This window comes from Phocoena phocoena, chromosome 1 (assembly GCF_963924675.1).
Source record: "Phocoena phocoena chromosome 1, mPhoPho1.1, whole genome shotgun sequence".
Lineage (NCBI taxonomy): Eukaryota > Metazoa > Chordata > Mammalia > Artiodactyla > Phocoenidae > Phocoena > Phocoena phocoena.
In genome coordinates this window covers 86,808,601-86,813,972 of record NC_089219.1, presented here as the reverse complement: position 1 = coordinate 86,813,972, position 5,372 = coordinate 86,808,601, and the positions used below count along the sequence as shown (strand labels likewise).

The window sequence follows — 5,372 nt, the reverse complement described above, 5'->3', positions numbered from 1 at the left end:
TTATTTCAAAAGAATGTCTTCCTTTGCAGAAGGACAGAGCCCTACCAGAAAAAATTCCCTTTCATGTTGTTCTTAGCCAGGAGCAGATGTCTGGCAATATGAAAACAGAGTGGTTATTTTCACAAATGAGATCCTTCTTTCTGCAGGCAGCATTGCAAAGCTGACTCTGGCTCATCTGAGGCTTAAAGATTACTATCTGTGCAGTGTTTTTAGCAATATTCTTATAGTTGCATTAAAAGGCACCATGACCTCTTTAAGTGCACGGAGGATCTTCTTCAACATGCAGTTGTAAGAGCTCAGAATTCATTGCTCTTTAAACAACCAGTGGGTTCTCAACTCTACTCCTCTGGGAAATCCAATTAGCTTCTAATCATTTGCATACTGGTGATTCCTCCTCCCCCCGCCCCCTCTTTTCAAACCCCATAGCATTATTTTACTAATGTGAAACGTATATTTAGTTTGTGGGGCCATTTTTCCTCCTGATGTTTTACATTAGTATTTATTTGGAAAAGTTTAGCTATACCCACTGCTCTTTATGGTAGTGAAGGGTTATTTTACCTGGCATTGAATATATAGTAACTTCAGGTACTTTATTAGTATATGTTATTCCATATTGCCTTTTTCATTGTTTTTCAGTCCAGATTACCTAGCGTCTGGGCAGAGTAAAGCAGTTCAAAGGCACCAGCCCTAACTCACAACCTACAGTGTAGCTCAAGCAAGTTCATCAGCCTCCTCTTCATATACTGACTGTGACTGCTGGGACACAAGGCAAATTTCTTTCCTTTTTTTTTTTCCTCTCTTTCCCTCATTGAGCCCAGTCTCTGTCACAGTTTTGGTTATTTAGAGAAGCAAAATAGCTGTGAAAGAAACCAAGGAGCTCATGTTACATAGTCTTGATAAAAGGATACAGATAATTTACACCAAAAAAGCTAAATAAACATGAAGTCAAATCTAACTTTTACACTCTACTCATATTGTATTTCAGTTCAGAGTCCCTCAATTTTACAAATCTGGACTAACAAGTACCTTTGCCATTACAATTCCTGACCCAATCCCAACTCCCCAATTTCCCACTGCCTTTGTTTTCTACTTCCATTTGTGAGTTGTAAAAATGTTTAGATTTTTAAATACTCTATGGGTTTTACCTTAGAACTTTGAAAAGCAAAACAGTCTAAGGAGCTGACCCTGAAGGTAGAGCTGGTAAGTCTAAAAAGATGCCACCCCTACCTAGAAATATCTTCCCTAAATTGCACAAAATGTTCACTTCATTTTTTTATACTGCCTGAAAGCCCAACATTCATCCATTCATTCAACAAATAATACTGAAAGTTTAACATATCCCAGGCCCTATGCAAGATACTCATTCCTTCACAGATTAAATTAATTTGGATTAATAAACCTCTTTTTTAAAATGCAAATATTGGATTTCCAGCACGGATAAACTATTTAAACTATTTCCAGCCATCTAAACATTAGTGTGAATTAATTCAATCATAACACTTTCTGCTATCTCCAACTTAGATCAGTGAGTGGTGCTGATGTGAACTGTGTTAATGAAAAGTGGAGGTGAATTAGGAATGTAGAAAACTCTGAAAAGAAGGCTGGGCTTGGGATTTAGAAAACTATTAGTATACTGGGTAAATAGGTGCCTGAGCACAGGGAGACAGGACAAAGGTATCCAAAAAAAAAGGAGGTTAAAGTATACCAAAGCCAGGGCTTCCCTGGTGGCGCAGTGGTTGAGAGTCCGCCTGCCAATGCAGGGCATACGGGTTCGTGCCCCGGTCCGGAAAGATCCCACATGCCGCGGAGCGGCTAGGCCCTTGAGCCATGGACGCTGAGCCTGTGCGTCCGGAGCCTGTGCTCCGCAACGGGAGAGGCCACAATAGTGAGAGGCCCGCTTACCGCAAAAAAAAAAAAAAAAAAAAGTATACCAAAGCCAAACTGGCTAAACACTTTGTCCAACTCAGTCTAAGAGAGGAAAAAAAACTCTTCTTCTTCTACCAAAACCATATGTCACTCTGTTCTTAGCATTCAGATTACAGGCTAGTAATTTTAGGGACATAATTGAATTCCTTAGAGAAAGCCTAGATACCTGATCATTGTTTAATTCATTCATCAGACACTCATCTTGAACTACTTACCATGTTCTTTCTATGAGAAAATGCCTTCCCAATCCAAATAACACATATGTTGTATTCTGGAATCCTCTTGATTTACTAGCTACAGAATTTTTGAAGAACAATTAAAAAGCTTCTCTTGTTCACCTCTTCACTCACTAGGCCTGTGAGGGTATCAAGATAAGATCTACATCAAGGGCATAAAGAACAATTAATTTATTTGTTACTTAGGGGCCTCTCTACAGATCACTAACCCTAAATTCATACGTACAAGTCAATAATGCCTATCAGTGAAGACTAATACATTCAAATGTCTACTTATTACTGTTTTGTGAACATTTATTTGAGTAACAGGACTTTAATTCGGAAGTTTCATCTTAGACACCAAGATACCCTAAGGGATGTATTCCAAAGAAACTGCCAGGTTATATGCAGAATTTAAAAAGGAATGTTTGAAAAGTAGTTACAAGACTCTTGAAAACCCTTTACTCCCACCAAGGAAGTAAAATGGTAATGTTGTGTTTTGTTTTGTTTTTTCATCTTTTAATTCCTATGGGGTTCAACAATTCTTTATCAGTTAACATTCTCATTGACAAAGACCAATTTATATTAACTATAGTTATATATAACATGTCAAGGGAGTACATGGGAAAATCAGAACACAAGACTTCATCAGCTAAATAAGAGTTCAACTCAGTTTGCTGTTATGGAGACAAGATAGATACATTGAAGCATAAACAAAATATTACGCTCAGAATAACAGCATTCCAGAAGAAAATGGAAAGCCTAAGATACAACAAAGGTCTCTAATTTACAATATGTATAATTATATAATTTATTAAAATCAACACAATTCATGTATAAAATATTAACATGACAGCCATTAAGTTTGTTAAGCACTTCAAATACTGAAATGTTAAGACAGTAAAACTACACTAAGCACCTTTTGCATCAAGGGATCTAACCTAGCTCACTAGTTCAGGCTGAACATTCACTCTCCGACGTATTTCTTCAGGCATGCAAAAAACAGGGCTAACAGGTTTCATCTGTTCTTCTCCCAAAGGTGACAATCCAGCAATTCCAAATAGAGTATGAAAAGGATCTACCATATCTCCTGGCCTGTTTGCAAATCCTCCCGTTTCTTCACCTTGACATGCTAAAATGAAACTGCGCAGTTTCTCTCTGTCAATCCAATGAAGCCTTCCAATTATCTTTAGGGAAGCCAACACCCACCACGAATAGCATACATCTGGTAACTTCTCTGGCCTTCCATTGAGTCCACCTGATGGAAGCTGTCATTCACAAAGCCACCAACCAAGTAAATCAGAATTTACTCAATGCAACTGACTAGTAATAGCCAGGAATCCTGTGCAACAATAGCTCTGCCCAGCATGGGATTCAGAACCTAGCCTGCAACCAAATCCACCATCAAAGTTCATACATGATAAAACAAGTTCGATTGCCTTTTCCACATTAATAGCATCCAGCTTCCCCAATAGAGCCAAAGTTGCCACCACACAAAAAGAGAATCTTGTGTCGATTTCTCCCTATTATATAAAAGTAGATTTTCACATCCCATGAAGCAGCTGGTCTCTCCTGCCTGCACTGCATTCAGCCCTTATCTTTTAGACTGCCCCCCTTTGTTCCATTACTCCTGTATGCTGATATAACTAGCACAGTGCATGCTGGAACTTCCAGCAGACCATTAACTCCAGTTAGACCAGCTGCTTAGTGGGACCCCAAATATCTCCAGTGAAAGAACCATCTTCTTTCTGTAGACTCTGAACATATTCCACAACTTTATTTACATCAATAACATTAATACTATCATAGAGAGTAAGAATCTGGACAGCACTAAGAGTGTACAAAAGATGAGGATCATGTCCAATACTAGCACTTATTCCACCACACTCGTGTTGACAAGACTTAATGTCAGAATTTCTTCTCTATTCATGCGATGTAGTTGTCCCATGAGATCCATTACAGTCAGACCCCAATAGATGCCACTCATTCTCAAATATTCAGACATACAGTATTCGTAATCATCTTTCTTTGAGCCATAGGATGCTATATAATCTGCATGCTTCTCCACTAATAGGGTGTCGGGTGCATCTGACTTGTTAATAACATCCTTCTGCGGTGTGCCCATGTCTGAGACTGAAACGAGCTGGTAATGTTTCTGAAGACTGAGATAAGATTTATGAGGAGGGTCATTCTTTGGAGATAGGCATCAGTGTGCTGAGGGGGACTGGGGGTAGAAGATGCATTCCCTTTAGATTAAGCTTGAAGAGAAGGGCTAAAATGTGTGCTGTGGTGTGTATCAGCAGGAGTTTAGGAGGCACAGTGGATAGTTATCCAATATATCCCTTAGGAATCTCAAGGAAGGAGGCTCTGCTATCAATCTGAGGTGGCAAGTAGTGAAAGAGATCAATATGGGCTACACCAGTGTGGCTCCATTCTACTGTTTATGAGGGCAAGGATTCGTAACTGTGGTCCAGGTGAGCAAGAGCCAGCCTGGAGCCTGTGAAAATATGGCTGAAAAGGACTGTCTAGAGGGGCAAGGTAACCCCAAGTGGGGTAGACCCATGAGGGGCTGATGAGTGCAGAAGAGAATGCATCATCTAGTCCCAAATTATCCACACTTTAGGAGGCATGGTGAGAGGCTCCCAGTGGGCTTCTCTGAAGAACCTAACAAAGAGCCCATGAGAGGAAGAACCAGATTGAAACCCCCAATGCCACCTTATGGCAGTGTCAGCCAATAAGACTTTCTTGGCCTCTTTCTGACCTTTCCTTCCAGAACTTCATCTCTAGCAGCATCAAATATTACCATTAGTGAGGGAGAAGGAGGTAAGAAAGAAATCGAAGTGCTGGTCTGCAACAAGTCCTTGTGAGGACAAGGCGTCCCTCTAACCGTGAATAAAGTTTGAAGCTCTGATTATTACAGGGGGCCCTAGGGATTTCTAATTATTCAAGGAGACTGTGTTTGTGACTTAAAGTGGTTGCAGGGCTTTTTATTACCTAGGAGTGAATAGAAAATCTTTGGACTGCAAGACTTTTTATCCAGGGTCAGAGGACGAACTTCTCCCCACTGAATACATTTTATTAGAATAGTGGGAGACAAAATAAAGTTGCTTTTGATTACATTCCATGAGTCTTGCTCACTGAACATATCAGTTATACTTACTTTTAAGACAGGGAATTGCTTAAGGGAATACATGATGATTCTTCTCAATAAACAGACTCTAATTCAGAAAT

At 39.7% G+C, this 5,372-nt stretch overlaps 1 pseudogene; it reads right to left on the bottom strand.

The window, feature by feature from the left end:
- Positions 1–3,082: 3,082 nt before the first annotated feature.
- On the bottom strand, positions 3,083–4,821 carry LOC136128217 (geranylgeranyl transferase type-2 subunit beta-like; annotated as a pseudogene).
- Between the last annotated feature and the right edge of the window lie 551 nt (positions 4,822–5,372).